The following is a 24,333-nucleotide window of genomic DNA, read 5'->3' as shown; positions in this document are numbered from 1 at the left end:
ACTGTGTGACAAGCCAGTATTGTTCAGAGAACTACCGCCGTAGATCCATGCTGTCAAATCAAACAAGTGGAAGAGCTTTGAAAGCACACCGGGAAGGTCCAGATTTAAATGCTCTAACTATATTTACAGTAAGGTTGAAGGCTGAAGGCAGTGGCATTGGAACTGCAAAGACATTTAAGTGCACAAGGAATAATTGTACAGAAATTTTTTTATGTGCAGCCGATTTCTCTGAAGACTGCTGTCCTGTTCACCAGCCAACCTTTCAATCTCTAACTGCCGTTCTTAGCAAAGGCTACAAAACCCAGGAGCAATACACATTCATGGTTTGATCAAACACAGAAAGCCACGTTCAAATCAAAACAACTGATCCTTACACCGATAATCAGTGTTGTGATTCAACTGAAACTTATATTGTGTCCTAACTGCATGCAAGCGTCCAGTGCGATGCAATGTCGGACACTCACTGTCCACACTGAATCCAGTAAATATGCATTACACCTTGTTAACGAACCACTTGCGCTGGAGATTAGATTGGAGACTTAACCACTCGCGTTAAAGATGCGTGAGTTGGCCAGGAAACCAGAAACTTTCAGCTACCTGGTTTTTGTAGTGAAAGGGGTGGTATTGTATAGACTTAACTTGTCTGCAGCCAGTAAGGACAATCCAATTGGAGACAAGGAAATCAAGTAGATTTTGTCGTTGACGTTTGCTCACGTTGCTTGCAGTTAGGGCAAGTCCTGCACCGTAGGTTAAAACTTGAATTACAAGCATTTATAGTCATATAAGCCAGATCAAGAGATGTCAAGGTTTAATATCATTATAGCAGCATTTAAGACCTTTTTCAGTGTATTGCAGGTCCTACTGCATGTCATCATTTAAATGCTGTTGAAGTAATAGTTTTAAGTAACCTTGACTTGAGCAGTTTGACCTTTAGAAATCTCTTGACTCGTAAATCACCAAATCAGTAATTACCAATACAATGTTTTGAAATCCTTCGTAATACTTGATGCTGAAGTGGTACAAGTCAGAGCAGCGTGTCAGTTGAACTGCTTTTCTCCCAGCATACAATCAGTCGATTTTAGTACAACAACAGTGTTTTCATCTGACCTGCTGGAGCTTACACTGAGCAGGAGTCAAAACAGAAGCAGAGTAACTCAGTGTTGATGAGGTTGAGGCAGCTGCCCGGTAGTTGTGGTCTCGGCCGATAACGAGATGAAAGCGGCGATCTGCAATCATCGCTGAAAGGAATCAATTGCCCGGCCTAACCTCTGCGTGAGCATACAGTACAGGCTGAAAGGCTCGGAGGAACCAGAGCAGCGCCACACCTCTCACTGCAGGAAGCAGCCATTTATTTTTCATGCTAACCTCCTGAATAATTAAAGAGGTATCTGTTGCTGACGGACTCCTCTCTGTTTAGTGAGGAGAGAGATCAAAACCCTTGAGGCAAACACACACATGCAACCCCCCTCCCACCACCGGCACCACCTTTTGATTTCGAGCCGGGCCGCTCAGCATCCAAACTACCGCACACACGCGCGCGCTCACAGGCTTTCGCATCAAGTTCAATGGTACCATCGTTCCTTTTCATGTGCTTCTGAGCATTTTGCTTCAAACAAGGTAGTACAAGGCTATAAATAACGCTGCTTAAAATAAATGCCCCCTATGCTTTTATACTTCCTTTCGTCCTCCCTGGCGTGCAGAACAGCAATCAATCACAACCCGAGATTTGTTACCTCAAGTACCGCTCATAAACAGCATCGTAACTGCATTTATGTGGGTATAAATGAGAGAAATATTGCTTTGACACTATCACACTGTTCGTCCAAACTGCAGGTGGACTAACATTCTGTACAGCACGAACACACATCAACGCCTGCCTGCCTGCTGTACGTGAAATAAACATCACCATCAAAGGCTGTGACAGAAATGGAACACTTTACCATCTATAACAGCTCCGAATCTCTATAATTACTGCTGGCATTTTCAGCTTCCAACACATTTCTGTGCTCAAACACACTTGCTTCAGACAAAAGACAGAGAATACGCCACTGAGATGTAATTTGCAGGTAAACGTGGATGGTGTCCTCTACACGCTGGCAGGATGGAGAACGTTACGCCATGCGAGGCACAATTACGTCTCCCCAACCTCTGTTTAGGGACACACGAGTTAATTTATGTCACTGAGTGAATAGGTAGCTCCCTGATCGATGAGATGCAGACTCGTAATTGGTGTTTTGAAAAATGGCCCCGGACTGTGGTGAATTGTGAAGTCTGCCAGTAGCCATGCTGCCTGTCCAAATAAAACTAACACGATGAGACGGGTAGAGCTGCCGTAACAAATGTCTCAAAGTGCCTTGGTGTGTATTCGTGTGTGTGTGTGTGTGTGTGCAAAGATTTTTATCCCTGCATGCAAATATTTGATATACGACATTCTGTTTAAACTTTGGCGTTAAGTAATTAAATCCACCTCTACACAGCTTTTCATACTCTCCATCTCGACAGTGACGTGCTGCTGTAATTTGCAGGTATTGTGGACGGCTATCAGCCTGGGTAGCACTAAAGACTACCAGGGAGGGATCTGATTTATCATTTTGACCAGTTGGATTTTCCGTCAAACCTTTAGCTTCGTGACAAATCGGCCGGCAAATAATTCAATCGAGGACACCATTTAGAGGGACTGAGGTTTGTAAAATAAGTCATTGAGTGGTGTCTCCACCCTCATCTACACGGTCGAACTGTAATTATGTTCCCAAAAGGATGTCGTGCAGGGTTGATGCTTTGCAGCACATCGAGGCATGTTAGCAGTAAAACCAATTTCCTCTGCTAATTGAAGTGAAAAAAAAAGAAAAGAAAAAAATGTGTAAACGTGTGGACCTGCGTTTTCTCATTGGTATTTACACTGTATGATTATCGTGTCTTGCTAATTGAGGTGAAAATGAAAACACTGTTTATGTTGTGTTCATTCAGGTTTTTTTTCTTTCTTCATTGCTCCTGTTGCTCCATTTTTATGCATTCAGTGTGACTCCCCTACATTAAATGAAACCGTGATAGAAACTATTCAACAAATTGATTTCAGACTAATGCAAGGGCCCTTAAAGCAACATTATGTCACTTTTCACCTCAAAATAACAGCTTCAAAATCATTTGTCTTATAATAGACACTGCACCTCCTCCAGCCATCACTTGTTTCTGCACTGTGTAACTTCAGTGAGAGGGTAGGATCACATGTTTACTTCAAGATACAAGTTTTCAAGACGTAATGAGTTTTGTTTGTAATTAGCATCTACATTAAGTCTGCAGACCTGGGATTTCTATTTACGACAGTGGTGTTGCACTCAGAAACTGTGGGGGGCTCCAAATCCCACAAAATCTCTACATAGCTACTGTCGCTAGGAGGAGGAGGAGGATTTGAATTCCCTGGTAGCTGTCGGTGGCTATCCTCACGAAACGATGTATAAACTTGATTAACCGGTAACAGAGGCAGCAAAGAAGACACATAGGGAGAGTGATAGAAACTGAGGTATAACAAGAATGAGATCAGGTTTGTTTCTTGCTTTGGACAGTAGCCAGGCTGCTAGTCCCATCGCTAAGTCATATTGCTAATGCTACCCGTAGCTAGTAATCATCTATATTTGTTTGTGGCTGCTTTTAGCAATGTGTCTTCCCGTGTCCTCTGTGTCTGTCCACTTCCTGTCTTTGTCTTTTTCTGGCCTTTGTCTGTGTACGCCTGTGTTTCATTTGTTCATTCGCATTTGTGTCTTTAAACCTGTTTTTCCCTCTCTCTTTGTCAGTTTGTCTGTTTTGTTCTCTGCCCTTGTGTTTTTTGCAGTCCTGCCTTTGTTCCCAGAGTTTCATCCTCTATTTAGTTTTGTATTTGTTTTGTATTGCAGCCTGTTTTTGTCAGCGCTGTTACTTGCCCTTTTCACTGCCTGCATTTGGATTTTTGGACCTCAGCTTACGTTATTAAAGCTCGCTTTTGTTTCTTAACCTGCCTGCCCTTGTGTCTGCATATGGGTCCTCACATTTTTGCAAACTATAATAGTGGCACCAACAACAATACCACTTGGAAACAATGGGGAGACTTGATACCAGAGACAATCCCAGTCTAATTTTGCCAAACCTTTGATGAATGGTGCATTTTGGCAGCGTGCTCGGGAATTTCCAAATTTAAACTAATGAAGGTACCATAATTAAAGGTCAAGGTTTTAGAGTCTACAGGCTATAGCTGCCACACAAACTGTTTGATTCTAATTATACTGAGGGGAATGATGCGTCTTGTTCTGAGTAGCCGAAAAGAGGCCTGCATCCATCACTCTAGGTCAACTTTCAATTGAAAGTTTGCTTATTCTTCCGCACCCGAGGGCATCCAAACTGTGATAAATTTATTTACTAATGGAGCAATATCTTGTCCATGAACCATGGTTTTCGAAGCCAGGGGTTTGGCATGCTAAATTTCCTCTTGTGGAAAAAGGAAACAGGATTGTTAAAATAGCACCAATTTCTTGTCTTGTCATTGTCATAGATGAGCTACTCCAGCAGTCTAAATGGCAGGAATTTGACAGGTTCTCCTGGAGACAGGTAGGCGATTCTCCTGAATGATCCACTCAATCAAAAAATAACCTGAGGTTCATTGTTCGTACTAGGCAGGAGATGTCTCGGGGAGAGGGCGTCCCCATTTCCTGTCAATCACGCCCACGTGCGTGTCAGCATTTTTGAAAAGATGTAGAATAAATCACTGAGGCGTAGAGGTGCAGTTAGCAAGAATGTGTCTGAATTTTAACTGAATGCTGATGTTGTTTTTGTAAATCATGGCACCTTCTGGCATTTGAATAACACAATCCTGTCACCTAGTCACTGCTTGTTCAATTAACAGGAGGCTAAAAAAAAGATAGAGATGTTTGATTGTCTTGAATGTATGTCTTACAGTTTAATTTTATTTTCATCATCTGTTTAAAAAAGTGCCATTCACAAAAAGGATTTGTAAGGGGGGGAAAAAACTAATCATCATGACTGACAGGACAAGAAAATGCAGATCAGCCAATATCTTTCCCAATTATTAATAACTGTCAAACAAGTCTTCACATGTGCCTCTTGCTCACTCTCACTCTTGTTTGCATTATTTCAGTGATGCCACTGCTTTTTTTCTTGGACAACCCAGTGGAGGCAGGGATGATTCCTGGCCAGCTGTACAGTCCTTAGGCAGAGTTTTTATGTCTCTCCCGGTAATGACTTTCATTATCGACCAGTAAATGGCCCAGCTGCCCTTTGAAGACATAAATGGATTAAGACACAAACAAGCTAAGTAACAGTATGTGCTGGCTTACAGTAACAAGTCAAACATGCCAAACTACTTAACAAACTAGTAACTAAGAGTATTATATTTGAACTAGACTGATGTCTGGTTTTATATCCCTCTTAAAGCACTTTATAACTCTGTGAAGAAAAGTGCTATATAAATAAAGTTTATTATTATATTATTGTTACTAAACTGCTCCTGGGTGAGATTGTGTTTAGCTGTGTAAATTACAGGCAGGGAGAAATAGTATGTTTGCTCGCAAAACCTACAGTATTCAGTACTTAGTATAAGATCCGGTCTTACCAAGGGTTTTAGTCTCAAATACAGTGATAAAATACTTATCTTTAAAACATACACTCAATAATGTGCTTGTGTCTTGTGTTCCTTTTAAGCCTTCTTAACAAATTAAAGGTGCACCATGCAGTTTTTGGAGATTTGTTTTATTCCTAAACAAACTAAATAAACAAACTCTTTTTGTTTACACGACTGAATAAACTAACTGACATTAAAAGACAACACAATTTTACACTGTTTTACTTTGTTTATATGTGGCGGACCCTGCCACCTTTCTAGCTTCAAACTGTTCTGGGGACCTTATTCTCCTCTGAGAACAGCTTGTTTATACAGTTATGGAGTTTGTATTATCACCTCATTGATATTGTAAATATTTAAATTCTGAGTTTGAAATTCTTCTCCAAAACTACATAGTGCCCCTTTACAGTAAGTAACAAAAGTAGTATACAAAAACTTCAGACATGAAAACCTTTGTGTGTATGTGTGCTCCTGCACATACACCACCGTGTGTGTGAATGTAAATGCTATTGTAGGACTAGTATACGTGGCATCAAGTGCTCTAATGTGAGAATAAGGTCACTTTTTCCTTCAGGGCTGAGTGTACATATGTGTGGGTGACTGTGTGTGTCGAAGCACATGCATGTAACATGTGTGACTTGGAGCACCACAAGTCTGATGTAGGTCAGTTTGTGTGCCTCACTGCAGCCTCCACATACATCATGTATGATTTAGTTTGGCCTGTGTGTGTGTGTGTGTGTGTGTGTGTGTGTGTGTGATACATGCGGCATCAGCGAGTGTGTGCCCGCCTGCGGTCATCCCTCAGTGTGTAAGTGACATTGGCCTTGGAACTATTATCTGTATGCCGTTGGGCAGAGAAAGGGAGGCGGATGTCAGGTGGGGTTCCCATTCATGTCATCAGAGGTGTCAGACTGTCGGCCGTGCCTCTGGCCAGCATCAGTCAGCGCACACACCTTTGCTCTGTGTGTGTGTGTGTTGTGTGATACTATATGTGCAGCAGTTGATTCATGTGATCTCATGTTGTTTCTCTTCGAGGGAGGTCTGACTGAAGTCTAATGACTGTCACACGCCATTACGCGCACACAGACAAACACACGCACACACAATGCTTCCTGACAGGTGCTCGAGGCTCTGATGTATTGATCTCAGCGGGGACCTCGGCAACTTGTGTTAGCTCTGGCCGGTAAACAGACCTGGCAGACTCACACTCACGATGAAATAGAATAAACACACACGTGGAGTCCAAACCTAATTTTCTATTCATATCTATCATCCATCTATCAAACATCATTTCAGCTATTATTCAAAGGTTAATTCATTTTTCTTGAAGGAGCAGCGATAAAACAAACATGTCACTGAATAAATTCATATCTTCAACAATAATACTGACTTGTGTATTATCTTCCTCCATCCCCATTTTGAGATGAAGCAGCACTGAAGTTTGCAAAATCAAAAAGCGTACGGAGCCAAAAAGCACATTGAATTACTTGTCTTTAAACAACTCGTGCGGCATGATTCAACTCTTTTGTTCCCAAAATATCGTAGTCCAAACAGACTCGGATGTTTACCTCATTATGTTGGGTTGCTCTGAGAGAAAAGAAATTATGTTTCTGTCCTGAGTAGAGATTCAAAATGGGGAAAGCTACAACTATGCAAATATTTGGTGGCCACACAAACATGAAGAGACACTTAAAGGTGCATTATGTAGTTTTGGGGAAGACATTTTAATCAGAAGAGAAAGATCTTCATTGGGTTTTTTTTAATGCCTAAACAAACTGAATAAACAATGTGACCTTAAAGAACAACACAATTTCAGTGTGTGGCGGACCCTGCCACTTTCTAGCTTCAAACAGTGTTCTGGGGACCTTATTTTCCTCTGAGAACAACATGTTAATCCAGTTGTGGAAAAAAAAAATATTCCTGAGTGTGTATTATTACCTTTTTAATATTGTAATTATTAAAATTCTTCACAAAAACTACATAGTGCCCCTTTAAATGTGTAGAAAAACACAGCACCAAATTCATTTTGTTCCCTTCTTTCTTCTCTTCTTTTCCATCTTCTCCTTTCTTTTCTTTTTTCTCTGCATGTTTCACCTTTCGCTCTTCCACTCCACATGCATCGCTCCCTTACCATTCCCCCCTCTAATGCCTGTATCGATGGGCTGGTGCATCAGTGGAAGAGTATGGACGATTGCCCTCTGATTGATTTCTGTCATACAGCCTCTCAGCGCTGGGAGGCTGTTCACCGGAGATAAATGATGTTGGCTCAACAAAAGCAAATAAACCTCTTCTATCTATCACTCCCTCTCTGTCACTTTTTCCCCCCCGAGTCCCACCTCAACTCTGCCGTCTGCAGCTCTCTGCCGCGGCGTCTCGCTCCCCGGCCCGCCTTCCCGTCTCCCCGTCAGTCTCTCGTTTTTTTCAGCTGTCGCGCTCTCTCCATTAGTCACTTTCCAATTTATTTGTTTCCTTGGGATTTATTCTCTGTTACTTTCTTATCTTATTTGCTTAATTTTGGCAAGTCAACAGCCCTGAAAACTCAAACTCCTGCACTGCTCCTCACCCTTTGTAATTCAGCAGTTCAATCCAGTGTTACAGTTGATTTGCACTGAGCAGACAACAAATCAGATCATTAGCGATTTCTGGAAAAAATGCAAATTAGCTTTGAAATCTAACAATGTGGCCAGAAAAAAAACAGAGAAGAGCTCTAAATGAAGGAGAAAACATGAACATAAGCTAACTGATCGGGTATAAAAGAAATCAAGTCATTTGTGCTTTTGTTTTGACAGTGATTATCATCTAATCTAAGCAAAGTGAAAGAACTTGTATCCACGTCCTCTCAACCTGCCTCTTCTTATCTACTCCTACTCAATTACTGATTTTGCATTCTGCATCGCTCAGAGACCGAGTCTGAACTTGTTGCATGAAAAGTCAATTTAGCTCGAGAAAAAGTGAGTCAAACTCAATCAGTCATCTGGCTGCTTACATTACTCTTCCGTGATGGATGTTTCGCTGTGAGACGGTGCAAAATGGAAGAAGCAAAGAATGACGAAGGCACCTGTGAGTCTAAGGGAGTGACTCCTTAACCGGTTTGAAATAATTTTAAACTTTGCAACCAATTTTTCCACTGCAACTGCAAAAAGATATGACTTCAATAGCAACAGGAAGGTGACAGCAGCTGATTAAGCCTTTAACTGCAGTCATGTCGATGTCACCACACAGACAAAGAAAGTAAAAGATGCTGTAGTGTCAAGGCAGGCACTTTCAGCCATTTTTTAAAAAAAAGGATTGTTCATTCTTGGTGTGTGTTTTGGAGGTTGCACTATCAAAACCATCTATTAGCAAAAATACAATTTGATAAAACAAATTGAACATCATCATCATCATCACTCACACTGTCCTCCAGTGGTTTCATTCAGTTAAAACAAATTTGAACATTACCAAATATCAGCTTCTGGGGATTTTGTAAATAAATGTATCGAGAATGTTAGCTGTAAAGTCTGTGCCTACCTGTCAGCCAGCCCAAATGCCTGTGATTGTGCATGAATATTAATCGTCTGTCCAAAAGGTTTAAAGGTCCCATATAATGCTCATTTTAGGTTAATGTCTTTTATTTTGGTAAGGTACAAGAATTTTCACCCTCCATCTGAATGCTCCGTTTTAGCGCCTGTCTCTTTAAGGCCCCCTTCTGAAAAACCCAGTCTGCTCTGATTGGTCAGCTCTCACAGGCCTGAGTAGGCACTGCCCACTGTGTTTCCTCACTTTCATCTCACTTTCTACGATATGGGACCTTTAAGACTGCAGTTGTGGTAATGGCTGGGCTGGTTTGGATACTTCATCTTAGTAATGCTGGGAAAATGTTCATGTCTTTTCTCCGTTCAGAGACACTGTTCCCTTATGGATAGAATGGATCAGACTAAAGTGCATAAGGTCTTTGTAAAAGGGTGCCATAACAACATAATACCACAAGGATGAAATACAAGCCACAAGCTTTTCTGTTTAAGCCTCAGTGACAACTCAACAAGCCTGAAATCATACGTACGGCTTCTACTGTACTTCACAATCACAAGACAAGTGGCTTTGATCGATTACAATACTCCAATTTAAAACTGAATTACTAACGTATGCTATGCTATATAATCCAGAGGAAAAGTGAGATTACATTACCGAGTGCTCAGTCTACCCTGACAAAAACAAAGCGAGAGACAGAAAGAAAGAGTTTGTTCCTCCCATGAGCATCAGACCGATGTGTAGCACCATAGAGAATCAATCAGAAAAGAGGGAAAATGAGACGCTGGCTGTACCCTGTGTGATTTTCTGGGCATATGAGTCTATTTTCTGGTGCAGGGCTGATACCACTTCAATAAAATGGATTTTATTTTAGTTCTAAGGCTCAGACAAATGCTCTCTGGGTCCATAAAGTCTGTCTTTTTTTTATTCGTTAACAGAGCCGCTCCTAGCGCTGAGGCACAACCTCATGTCACCGCAGGTTAAATGTAATAAAAATAAAACAACGTGTTTATGAGGAGATTATCTTTTTTTTTTCTTCTTCAAATTCCTTCCTTCCATTTAGAGGTCAGCAGAACGGCGAACAAAGTTGGCAGTGATTCAGCATCTTGCCCGAGAACACTTCAGCGTGACAAATGCTGGACAAGTCAGAAGTCTCAACCTGCAGCAGTCTGCATTACTTCTCAGCTGTCTGCTTTATAGCTGGGGGAAGAGGCCCGGTTGGTCAGATATTGATTAAACCGTCCCTGGCTCTTGGAATGAGTTCTTGACAAAGATGTCAGCTGTCAAATGAAAAATTCAGCATATTCAGAATGCAAGAGGCGTGCACTCCTCAGCAGGTTGTTTTGGTTGGAGCTATATCTGCAAGGTTGGCATAATAGATTACAAAAATGAAGCATTTCCTAGCCCTCCCCTCTTCCCACTCTCTTCTTCTTCTTCTTCTTCTCCCTGTCTTTCTCTTGATGCGGCCTAATTAGTCCCTCAAAAGGCAGTGTGAAACGATGTGTTTGACTGTTCAGCTCCTTAAACCAGCCACTTCTTTTACGCCAGCATTTTCTCACCCCTTGCATTTAAGAAGCATATGCCTCGGTGAGTGCCTTTCTGCACTCCCGCTTGTTTTGTTCTGTGTGTTTGCCGAGGGAAAATGCCTCTCGTGCCTTCGAGCAGGTGTTACATTTCGCTTCAGAGAGTGACACTATGCGGTGACAGGAGTTTCCATTTGGAGCGGCGCGTTTCGTTCCCTCTTGCCGTCTCTCCATCTCTCATTCTTTCCGTCTATCGATTGCCTCCACTCTTCCGCTCCTGGAGCCTGCGGATCTGAGTGTGTCTCGCCACGGTGATCTAAAACAGCGTGTCTAAAAATGTATATCGCACACGCCAGTGCATGTAAAATTCGCCATATGTTAGAGAAGCACACTGGCAGGCTTTGTCATGAGATGACGAGAGCCACTTTGGCAAATTGGCGAGAACGGCCGAGAACAAATGCGTTGCCACTGGCACCCACTGCTTTTATTCTCATTTCAAGTCGAACGAGTAGAGGAAACGATCAGTACCATTATGTTGGTGGGGAGTGGAGTTTAAAAAGAATTAGGAAGAAAGTTGATAACGTTCTGAAGTACGGTTGGAAGTTCAAGATCACTTGAACATGAAGAAAAATGACCAATTAATGTCCGACATATCAGCAGTGTCCTGTCCCTGCATGTACTGAAGCTAATTGTAACAACGGGGACTTGCTTAGTTTGAAACACATCAGAGTATCTGTGTTAATGCAGGCGCAGTGAAACTCTCCCCTTAGAGACCAGTCGTACTGATTACTAATCAAGCCTCCTCCTCCGAATGTTCAAAAACTTTCCATTTTAGAGCTTTTTGGCAGGCACCGGCCTCTTTCCGCATTCATTAATAATACTTGTGCAAATTATCCCTCTCAAACCACCATATCAGCCCTCTTAAACATTCATCATAATGCAAATTAATGATCCTCCAACTCCGGCCTGTCTCACACCCGAACACCAGACCATCAGTGCTCACGCTGTCGCTGTTTATATTTCAGATTTTCTTTTAATTAGGCTGCTTATATCAATACATGTAGAGAGGAAAATTCAACTATAAACTTTTTCTTAATCAGAAACTTCATGCATTTTAATTTTTTGGTCATTCAGAAAGCAAAAAGGGCACAAAGAGTGATGCTACAGCCAATACAACTTTGACGTATATGTTATTATTGGTCTAGTCGCCAGGATAAAATGTTGCTGTGGTGGCGGGAGATGGAGGGAATGTTGCCAAGGCAAGGGTTAACATTTGTAAGCATCACACCGCTGAATACTTTAAGTCCAGCTGTGTCTGTGCAACCCAATCACAAGAATAAATGTGCGTTTCTGTAAAACCACAGATAAGTTACAGTTTTATATTTCTTCATGTTGTTTAGGTAAAATTTTCTCTTCAACGATATGCTTACACTCTGGTTAGGTTTAGGAACAAAAACAACTTGGTTATGGTTAGGAAAACATCATAGTTTGGTTTAAAATACCTGCATCGGTAACCACAAACACGGCTAAAGATGGGCTTCCCGTGAAAAACATCCAGTTTGTGGTGCCAAAGCTGATATTTTAAGCCAAAACATGATCCTTTCCCAACCCTAACCAAGTGTTTCTTGTGCCTAAACCTAACCAGAGCATAAGCACAGGTGGTGGTTGTTGTTGGTTATTACTACATGAACCAGCTTTAAGTTAATATCGTATTGTATGTATGTATCGATTGTCAACAGTTTTACTCCCATGTTGGTAATTAGGTTTTTGGCCATTAAGGAGTCTGTTATTTTATCCCCAGGTCTATTCACAACCATCCATCAATCCACATATCTGTCAATCAATTCTACATCTACTATTCCTCCATTACTAAGCTTCTTCGCCTTTGACCCTTCTATTGATTGATCATCCATCTTACGCCCATCCTACAGTGCTTCGCATGTTTGGAAACCGGGACAGCAAACACCACTGTTACTTAAAACGTGTGGAAAAAATAGCAAATGTCAAACCAAAGTTGATGCTAATTTTAACAAATTCCTTTCCAGGTTTTGGTCCAGCCACTTCCTTTGCATTTCAAATATTCATGTGTGAATGTGACTTTGTCCCCTGTGGGCTAACACGGGTGATTAATGGAAGCCTATGACCGGGGGAGTCTTTACAGTGAGAAAACTAGAGTGGGTTTTAATCTTAAAGCAACCGAGCGGGCAGCCTGAAGCAGCAGAGACTGTTGGCAGCATGCAGCGAGCATCAGAGGGAACTGGAGACCACATAGCAGCAGAGTCCTGCATTAAAGGGTTACTCCACCAGTTTTAAACATTATAGTGTGTTTACGTGTCTTTGGCAGCACTACTGCACACAATGTGGAAAAAAGTAGCAGAAAGCCTTTTGTTGCTCCAGAGGAAGCTGCATGGAGTCTGATAAACTGCCTCAGTGATGTCACTCAGTGGCTAAGATGCATTGTGGGTAATGTAGGCACCAAGTTTTTAAAAGGAAGAAAACTGGAATAAAAAAAAGTGATATTTCTGGCTCTGCTGTATTGATTTTGATCATTTGATTTGAAGCTGGCCATGATGAGTTTTTTTTTTCTACTTTTCATAAACTCCGCCTACATTATCCACAATGCAACCCAGAAGCTGAGTGACATCACTGGAGGCAGTTTATCAGATTACATGCAGCTTCTTCTGGAGCCACAAAAGGCTTCATTCTACCATAGTTTACATGTTGTAGCACTCAATAAGACCTGCAAACACACTTTAATGTGTAAAATTGGTGGAGTTACCCTTTAACAGTGAATAAAACAACTAAACTCTACAGTCTAGGGGTGGGAGGTGTACAGGCTTTGACAGAGAGATAAAAGTGTCAACAACATGAAAGGCCTTTTAAGCCAAATTCATATTGCATTATTTATAGTAGAACAAAACAATATTTCAAAAATCAAATCAAAGCAGCTGACAAAAAAGCTTCTCTCTGTGGTCGGGTGTTGTCTTAAAACTCAAAAGACAAAACGGTGAAGTTTAAGCTAACATTCGTACAGTGCGTGAAGACATGCGCACACACAGTTATGTATACAGTACGTTTATGTTTGCGGTAATAAAAGTGCACAGTGCACACTGACAAACAGAAGCACTCTGGCGCAGTGTCCACTGTTGAATTATCTACGATGTCAGTCATCTCCAACAAACAGGCTGTAATCGGCAAACAATTGCACGAGCACTATCACTGCCCAGCAGAGCGCTCACCAGCCACTATCTCTGTCCCTCCGTCACACACGTTCACTCATTATCCATCTGTTACGTACACACACACACACACACACACATACACAAGGTTGGGAAGGTTACTTTCAAAATGTAATTGCTTACAGATTACTGAATGTTTCCTCATCACTGTAGTAATCCTGACACAATGCTGAGTGTCTCTGTGGTTACTGTACAGATATATCAGGATGACTCTGGAATCGGAGGTTAAATGGCGTTTCGTTTCATTTTAATTCCACCATTATCGTCATTTTGCATGAACGACCATCCATTTTTCATCTTCTAAGAGATGGCTTTATTAATTTTTTTTCTCATCATTAGCAACATTGAGCCTTACGGTCTCTCATTTCCGCTCCTCTTCCTTCTCCCCCTCTGGTCACAATCAGTCTCGTTTTTGCTCAGCTTCCACCCACTTGTTTCATCCCTTCTCAATCACTCCACTCTATTGTCTCCTCAATCTGTCATCTGACCCCTCTTATCTTTTTCTGCCAACATAATGGAGTGCCTTTACACTCTCGTCTCTGTCTCTTTTTCTTTCTCTTGTCTCTGTCTCACTTTTAAGTCCTTGTTCACAACATCTTACATCTTCCCCAGTTTCTTCGACCACTCTTACTGTCCTTTCCAGCTCTATCCTCGATGGGTACCGATGATGTCACTTCAGTAGCGATTTTTGCTGCGACGCTGGAGCAGTGGGATGTGACAGCCTTTTCGGGGTGTCCTTAATGATGAGTGTCTGCCCTTTAGACCCATGAATCAGTTGGCCTTTCCGATATATAGTCTGTGCATGTGATGCAAGACTTCAGCTAAATACAGCACTAACCCACCTCAACTTATAAAACATTCATGCCTCCTCCTGTGCTCTGTGGCCCCTGTATCAGTTACACCTATTAGTAGCAGATAGGACCCTCTTTTCCCGGCAGGCACTCTGGCATCTTTTTGAATAGTGCAGGAAATGTCACCACTTCCACCGCTCACATGTCTCATTTTTCAGATGTTTTCATCCACGAGACTGCGACTGACTGCTGATGTTTTTGTTTACTGTCGTTCTCAGGAGGCTGACGACACTGTTGTGCAGGAGAAAATCCCAGGAGAGGCTGGCTGTTCCTGAGTGGTAATGGTAGTACCATGTTCAGTTAATTAAGTCGCACAACTTGTCTGTTGTAACTGAAACTCTGAATGCTGCATGGGGGACTGCATGACGGAGCTGTTTGTAATCACGAGGAGGTGGAATAAAGCATAGCAAGCCCGTGGCTAGCATCTGGTCAAGGTGAGAAAATGTGGAAAACAAGTAAACATACCTGAAATGTGTATATTACGTCTTTTAATGATGATTACCGATAAAGTATAATGTTTCAGTGATGCTTCGTTTCATTCAAGCAATCTAACGAAACTGCAATACATGTTTTTACAGACATTTACCATAAAAAAAAATCCTGTTTCATATGAAGACAATATACCTGTAAAATCACCTTTTTGAAAAAATCAGTTATACAAGTTCGTAAATTTAAAATTGTAAGAATCCACCATTTTTATGACACCATCATACAGTTTCTGTATTAATGGTTTTGAGTGTAAATTTTGTAGCTATCACTGTAAAATCACTGTTTTTGCTGTGAAATGAGGTCATTAGTGTAAAAACACAGACCGCAGATACTGTAGCCCAAGACGGTCCACTTCAATATGTGGGTGTTTGTTCAGTTTATGTTTGAAATTGTAAATGCTACTTTTTGTTAGCGTTTTTAATATTTCTGTTCAATTCTGGTAATTGTATTTTTTTTGTTCTGTTTATAGTTTTTACCATCAGTGAGCTGGGTGTGATATTTCTTGAGACCAGCTGTAAATTGGCACCATGACACTGGGCTCCTCCTCCGTGTTGAGTGCCATGAAAGGTTTCAGCTTTTGGAGCGATTCTGCCAAAATGGTTATACTAGAATACAGCGCTGTAACTGTAAATTCTTGTGGATATGAACTGTATTGTCGTAATTTGTGGGTAGATTGACAGATTTCCAATTGTTATCCACTGAAAAGAAATTACAGTGAGTGTAAAAAACATCTGTATTTACTTGCATGTTGTAGATTGACATAATATTTTTGTAAAATAACACAATTTTGCTTTTATATAAAATTTAGCAACCTTCAAATTGTAGACTCTATGTATAAAATTACAAAGAATGTATACAGGGACAGCTGTAATGTCCCAGTAATTCATTGTTGAATAATGTATAATATTTTACTGTAACTTCTGCCATGGCTCTATAGGTTCTTTCACTTTTTTATTTTTACAGTGTAGTCAAACCTGTTTCTCTGCGCTGCTAATGCCGTCTTTGTCACATTCATACACGCAGGGAGGTGCATGTTGTGTGTGAATATGACAAATGTAGTACTGCTGCGCTGCCTTTCTGTGGAGGACTTCATGAACAGTCAACCGCAGCCCCATGTGACCATTTGAATGTAACAATTCGTGGGACTGACACTGATTTCCCATGAGGAGTCAGCAGCCAGACATCTCAAGTGCTTGGGCAGCGAATGTGTTGTCCACTCTGCGGCCTGGATGCCTGCGTGTGCACGACTGAGGTGACTGCGAGGAGTGGTGGACTGTCAGGAACAATCATGGCTGACGTCTGAAATATTACAGATACAGAAAATAATCAGTTCATGGAAGAGCCCTCTGTGGCACTGTGTTGGGAAAAAATGTGTAAAAATAGTTGACCTGCACGCATCTCTGAGGGACTGCTCAATAATTCAAGGCTTCTAGAAGAAATAAGTATATAAATAAATATTAAAAATTACATAAAAGCTCCAAAGAAAAAGAAAAAAATCAGCTTACAAAACAAACCCCAGAGACACTCGTGCCACACCTCTCAGTCCCAAAATTCAAAGACCACATGAGAGTTTAAAGCGAACATGAGCAACTCTGGATTCAGACAGAATCAATGCGGATGTCCAGGATGGATGGTTGCACTGATGAAAGGATTGACTGAAAAGTAGGGGAATCAAAAGATTAAGAAAGGCTGTTGTTGGCTCTGAAAGGTATACAGACTGAAAGGCGTCTGATCAATACAACCTTATCGTGGTGTTAAATCCTCTCACATCCTGGCAGGACTCTCTGTACTTGGCCTCTTTATCTCTGATTCCATCGCTTTCTGTATTTTACTCGCTCTTGTTTTACTCTTTTCAAGCGGGCGCCCACATGGTCCTGAATTGTTTTTCTTTATCGAGAGGAGAAGCTGCGAGGGGAAACAGATGCGATGAGCTCTGGAGTGATTTGGTCCGAGGCCAGCAAGGATAATTTTCAATTTAGGCGTTTAGGCGGGGTTTTGCCACTACACCATCTTCTGGTAATGTGAATCTCTCTGTTTTATGCCTCCTCTCGGCGCAGGTGGCTGCGCGAGTGCATGCTTATGAGAGTTTAACATCTCATCCCTATGAACCCTGCGAAAACAAAACACTACATGAACTTGAGAACTGCTTTTTCCCTCTTTACACTCCACTCCAAGCATCTACTCTATGCTAAGAGCCTCAGTCTGGAGCATCATCTGTAAATGGCTCATCGCGGTTGTCCCATTTTACCTGGCGTATTCCCAGCAGGCAGGATTTAAAGAAAACAGCACAGGACAGGATGTGGAAGAAAAAGCATGTTCGGCGAACCGAGAGGAAAAGGCTACTTCCCTAAGGCGATGTGGCATTCTTTAACATAACCTACTGTAAATCCCGACATGTCACTGCTCTCTCGCTCTCCGTCTCCGTGGCCTACAGGAAGCACGTTCCGCAGCCTCCCTCTCCTTCGCCTCCTCGTTCATTTTGCGGCTCTTTTTCTTTTTCTGCTTCCCTGCCAGTCATCCATTGTGTTGCCCATTTGCAAGCATTTTGTTAAATCGAGAGACGTGATTTGTCTCTCCGTGTGGTCGCTCTGTTTTAAGGCACCGCTGCCTCTCCTCTAGCGCCGCTCATGATGACAAACGGGAGGGAGAAATGAGGGAAAAATGAAAAAGAAACAGCTTGGGCAAACAAAATCTACATCTTGCAAGTGGCTGTAAGTAGTTTAAGTGGGAGTGTTAGTCTGCCTTGTCTGGGCAGTTTCTCAGTCAGTGCAAATTGTGAACAAATGAGCATACATTATTTCAAACATCCTCAGGGTACGTAGGCCAAATTATGGTGTTAATGTCAGAGAGGACAATGACAAAGCTGGACTGACGGTTACAAACCGTGGCAGTTCAAAGGATGTGCAGCCGCGAAGACAAGAGCTTTGAAATAGAGTTGGAACAGGGGCGGTTTTGGAGAACCGCAAGCTCTGGACAGCATCCCAGGGGCCTCATTAGGGACTATCCGTGATGAGTAGATGGGGGAAGTGGGGCACAGCTACCAAACAGACACACACATACAGTATGCATGGGAACACACACACACTTGCTGTCTCTCTCTCTCTCTCTTGCCCACACACTTTCACATGCAGACCCATAGCAGGGGGCGAGACGGAGCCTTAGAGCATGACAGAGTGCAAAAGTAATTGGCAGTAAAGCGATGCGTCAGGACTGCTGTGTACACCGAGCGCCATGCGAATGCCAGAAACAAGTTTAGACAGATGACAAGAAAAATTATTTGATAGTGTCACTTGAAATTTCCTCAGAAGAAGCAAATCGAGAAATCTCAGTGTTTCTTTGATGCAATGTTGTTATTATCAGTTTAGTTAATTAATTTCATGCGTTTCTGTGTGTGTTCATGGGCGTGCATGTGTATAAATGCGCGTGTGCATGTGTGCGTGCGTGTGTTGGGTCATTAGCCGCAACAGCTTTGGCTTTTTAGAGCGTCTCCAGGGTCGATCTCACACAAAGTGTCATTAAGCCACTCGTCTTTTCACGCAGCTGGCGAGCGTCGGTGTGTACGTCTCATTGTGCACGTGTGCGCGCGTGTGCGTGCGTGTGCGCTCGGAGCAGGCTGTGTTCCGACACCCTACATTTAGCTCTTCTGCAGCTCACTGACGGAGCTCCATATGGCGTCTCTCAGTTTCTACCTCGTACACCCATCACTATGTGTGATTTATGCTTTTTTAATAGGCAGGCACCCATGCAAACACACACAGACAGACAGGATGCAGCAAAAAGAAAAAAAAAATCCCCTTTAAAAGTAGCCACTTTCCCTCTGAGGTGTTAGCGTTGGTGGCTCAAAAGAGACAACGGACCACCTGTATTATTATATTTAAACACAAGCGTCAGAGCAGGCAAGGAAGTCAGCAAATATGCAAATGCCTGTTTTCCCTTATACTGTGAGAAAAAGTTATATTTCTAACACATGACATGAAGTTCTTCTGGCTCATGAAGCCGCAGCATGAGTGTACAGTTCCATTTGCTCACTATGTCAAAGATTAAAACCAACCCACATAATCATCTGCGCTCCCTCACACATACTCCATGTAACTCATCACTTTAAGATGTACCATCTAAAAGACTGTGGAAATGTCATATGTGAGCAGAACTGCACATTTCTCATTGTGTTCCATTAAATTCATTTTCTGGCAGCCTGGTCGCCAGAATAAATGTTGGCAATGCATGTTTCTGTAAGTTAAAACTTTTTTTTCGATTGTTTTAATCATTCTAGTGTCACAATGCTGTGCTTATTCTCTAGTTAGGTGTAGCCATAAAAGCCACTTGGTAAGGGTTAGGAAAACATCATGGCTTGGCTCAAATTGCAGCTGGAAATGCTCCGATTTCTCATCAAAAGTACCTGCTTTTGTTGTCACAAACACGGCTGAATATTTTCCCGAGATCCAGTGGTTTCAGCCTTCAGCTCAGCCTTGTCGCCAGTAACTTCATGGTACATATGACACATAGGCATGGACGTATCTGTGGTTCGCACAAACATTAACTGCCAACGTCTTATCGTGGCGACTGGGCTTGAAATGCTGGACAGAAGTGTGCTATGCTGTCTGTGAAAGAGGCGAATCACTCATCATACAACGCAGGCTACTGTCAAAATACTTGTGTTAATCACCAATGCATCTCTAATCTGTTATGAATATCATTTATTTTATTTTATAATCAGCAGTTATCAAAAAAAAAAGAAAGAAACGCAGTTTGAAGTAGAAAGCGATAGATTATAAAAACTCCTGTGTGATAATTTGATGCATGCTGTTGCTCTCGTGTTAGCCCATGGTGGTAGAAGGTGAGCTTTGCAGTGTTTATCCTCAGTCTATCAATTGATCCATCCATGCTCTATGTGCAGAGTATGCTGAAAATCTTCTAAGGATCTAAATATAGAGCAGCACAGATCTTTTTTTTTTTTTACCTCAAAGCTACGTGAGTAGCATCCAGTCATGTGGCATTCAATCAGTGCAAAGTAGTATAAAAAGACAAAGACGTACAGTACTGTGCTGCATATGCAAATGCATGCTAATACAGACATATACAGCCAGCTATTTCGAGCATAAAAATATACTCCACACACAGTTTGTCAGTTTCCCTCAGGTAAACTCCTACTGTTCAATAACATACAGATACTGTCCTGTAATGAGACCAGATGGCACAGCAGGAGGGTCTGTATTCCTCTCCTCCCCACCAGGAGAAAAACCATTCGCAGTATATCATACCACCCCAGGCAGCAACAACATACTCTTAGGGAGGCAGACAAGCAAAACAGCTTTTTTCTGTGCAGTTATAAAAGAGGACATTTAGATGCATCTTTGTTCAATGATTTTCACAGACAACATTTTGGCATCTCACACCGAGAAAAACAGGTGTAAATAATGACATCAGTGAGGGCTGGATCCCATTTAGCTGCCTCAGTTTCAGGGTCCTGCACTGTGCCTGCTGACGCACTAGAGCGCATTTTCATCCGCCTGTTTTCATGTGCATTTTCAATGAGCGTAAAGTCAAAGTCTGGCAAAAAGCGTTCTCTTGCTTCGCTGGGATGGGAAAGGAAGTTGTCAATAGAAGCGAAATGCAACAAAGTGCAATAAAAACAGACTGCTTCTCCTGTTATTAATTCACTTCGTCGTGCTCTCTTCTCCTGCGGTAGTTCAATCTCAGTGCACCCGGCTCCGGATATTTGCCAACTGAAAGTCAATGCGTATTAATTAGCAGTTTCTTCTTCTTTCTTATTCTTCTTCTTTTCAGTAAGTTGAATCTGTGATACATTTGGATGCAGACTTGACTACGTCAGACGGGACACTTACATCGTTAATGTTATCAGCAACTCACTGTGACTATTATGCAATTATATCAACACTATAACTTTACTATACTGACAGTAAAATACAGAATTTAAAGGGTTCCTCCAGAATTTTATGCATTCCAGTGTGTTTACAGGTCTCAGGGAGTACTACGTTTTATTTGAAAAAAGTAATATAAAGCCTTTTGTTACTCCAGAGGAAGCTGCATAAAATCTGCCAAAAATGTCTCCAGTGATGTTAGTTGCATTGTGGGTAAGGTTTGCGGCAACTTTTGAAAAGCAAGAAGAATGTGTGGAGTAAAAAAGGTGATATCTCTGGTTCTGCCATATCGATTTTGATCATTTGTTTTCAAACTGTTCATAAAGAGTCCAACAGCGTTAGTCCCGACATTACCCACAATGCAAACTAGCCACTGTGTGACATCACCGGGGACAATTTATCAAATTACATGCAGCTTCCTCTGGAGCCACAAAAGGCTTCATATTACTGTTTTCACATATGCAAGAGTGCTCCCCAACACCTGTTAACACACTTAACGTGTAAAATTGGCGGAGTTACCCTTTAATTTAGGATATCAGAGTCAGTGATGACCTGACTTTAAATCTGTGTGTAGTGGTATTGTTGATTAAAAGCTAACCTTTCAGCACATTTTTATGAGTCTATCAGTTTTTGATGCGGGCTACGGAGAAAGTTAAGGTCACCTGCAGCATGGTCGTTGATCACAGGTGGCAGGTGCTGGTGGCTGTGTCTGCATGTGCACTTTAATGCGCAAGATGTCAGCTCCCTTCAGTGATACTTGTGACTCAGCGGGACAACACAGGGAACCGAAATCTCTCTGAATCGCTCCCGTCTTCCTCGTTCACTGCTACGCTCCGTTGACCATATGTTGCTCTTCGCGTTGGATTGGATTTTCGAGGACTCTTACTGGATTGCAAACTCCACTCTCCCTCTGCCCCTCCACTCTCCAGCCGTCCAGCTGTCCGTGTGAGATACACCACGTCCCTAATCTTCTAATTGCTTGGTAGTCTCGACCATTACCTGAGCGATGACAGGGTGGAATCGATAAGAGGCACAATGCTAAACGATGTGTCCCGCTGTTTCTCTCTCTTCCTCTGTTCACTCTGCCTATTTCTCAGTCTCTGCCCATTTTGCTCTCTCTATCACCCGCTCTGTTTAAATTCACCGTATCCAAGGCAACAGCCATTCAATCTCAACACGACGATGAAATGAGCACTCCTTTAATTTGTCTTTATTACTGCCCCATTGTTCTATTCTTCATCTTCCTTCCATATTTCACACGCACTCCCGATGATATAGCGAGCAAAGGTTTGCAGAATGTCTCCCCATCAGCTTAGAGGTAATCAATGGAAACCAGGTTCTCAATCAATGCCACTAATTTCACCCCGACCAGCCCCCACCACCCTCAAATTATGCATTATTCACTGTGGGGCCGCTGCATGACATAATGCGGCCTGTTTGATGAACAGTCCTTTAATGAACTTTGATGACGGATGTAAATGAAGGGAACATCATGGAGAGGAAAGAGAAAGAGAGGGGTCAGATAGCTCGTGCCTATTAAGCAAAATTAGAATGGTTCCATTATTTTTTTTTTTGCCACTAGAGACGGAGAGGGACAAACTGACAAGAAGAGAGACAAAGAAAGAAAGGTGTTTCAGAGTTTCTCATCATTTTTCACCTTCTGCATATCCTCCTTTTCACTGTGTAATAAGCAAAAGAGCATCATCATCGTCAACATCGTCATCAGGCAGTTTAGCAGCATTTGTCTTAGAGGGAAATGAAAACTCTCTCCGAGCGCCGTGTTGCTGGCATCCGCCACTTCCCTCTGGGTAAACATTTGTCCGTCTGTCTTTCTTTGCATTGCGGCACGTTACACACACCATTTGAACGAAGGCACCTTCATTCCGAGCCGCGTGTGAATAGACCTCGCTACTTGGGCCGTCGTCACGTCTGAGCTTCTCGAATATGTGCGCGCATACAGAGCAGAAAATGAATAAATTCCCCGGAGAGAATTATGTAGGGTTGAAAATCTTATTTGGAGCCTGCGGTGAGCGGTCCCACCAGATTATTCTCTTAAGCGGAGCCAGAAAATGGTGACAATCAGTGATTTCTAGCGCGGGGCAGAGCTTCATAAAAGCTCTGTCATGGTCGAGCAAACGCCAGTAAACAAAAAGTAAATACAAAAAAAATAAAAAGTGATGATGGATGAGAGTGGGGGAGAAATTCATAAAGTTTGCGAGGATCCTTTTATCCTCAGGTGGATTCGACATCTTGTGACAACAGTTTGTGGTCTATAACTGGAGACCTGAGAGAAAACATAACATAATATTACACACACTCTTGTGTTTGCTTAAATTAAATCCTGAATAACATGAAAATAAAGGACAAACTGGAGGCACTGCGCCGTGCAATAAGGAACACAATCAAGTGTTTTACTCTGCATTTACTATACATGCATTTTTGTCCATCCGTCTCCTGGCATGAAGCAGATTACAGATTGTACTCCATATGCTGAAAAAACAAACGGCCATAGGTGAAAAAATGTACATGGATCCCTGCTTTCAAAACAGCGAGATAAACAGATCGTGTTAGAGCACGACAAGGAGGGTAAAATAAGCAGACGTATCGAGCATTATAGATTCTGCCTTTTTCTTACATTTGAACCTTGTGTAATATCTCCGCGAGCTAAGAATAGCATTTGGAACAGGCTGCGAAAAAACTCCTACCAGGCTGCATTACTACGTAATCTGTGAATATTCCTGAAAAGCTCTTACTGTTCTCCAGACCAATTAAAATACAGCGTTCAAAACGGCCTCAAAGGGCCCCTTAGGTAGTCTCGCCTTGTGCTCGACAGGCTCTCTGTCAAAACTTGTCTGGCAGAGTAAAGCATATTTACATATTGAGCACGGAAACAGCTATCATTATACTGATACTGAGCCGGTACTTCTGTATTAAGGAGGGAGGATGCGGGGTTAATCACAGCAAGCTGGATCAGCCAGACTCACTCTGTAGCACTTGTAACCTACAAAAGCCCTTACTCCGTTTTCAAAGCAATGTCACTTTTGGACAGCGGTACACAGGGGATTTTTGAGGCAGAGGCACTTCAGATTTTTTATTAGCATCCGTGTTAAGAACGTGCTGACAGAACGTGATGTTCAGTCATTAAAGCTTGTGTTAATTGAGCTCTAATCGCCTTGTCAAAACCAAACAGGGGATACATGTTAAGCTAAGTGGTGGGTTGACATGTACACA

The 24,333-nt window shown here is 42.1% G+C and overlaps 1 protein-coding gene across 1 annotated transcript in view; it reads right to left on the bottom strand.

The window, feature by feature from the left end:
• The window catches only part of kctd16b (potassium channel tetramerization domain containing 16b), an 86,103-nt gene that overhangs the window by 7,479 nt on the left and 54,291 nt on the right, over nucleotides 1-24,333 (bottom strand). The gene's annotated exons all lie outside the window — the stretch shown is intronic.

The sequence above is a fragment of the Pagrus pagrus genome (assembly GCF_965226575.1).
Source record: "Pagrus pagrus genome assembly, chromosome: 14".
Classification (NCBI taxonomy): domain Eukaryota; kingdom Metazoa; phylum Chordata; class Actinopteri; order Spariformes; family Sparidae; genus Pagrus; species Pagrus pagrus.
The sequence above is the reverse complement of the archived record's forward strand: the minus strand, read 5'-3'. Positions and strand labels throughout refer to the sequence as shown.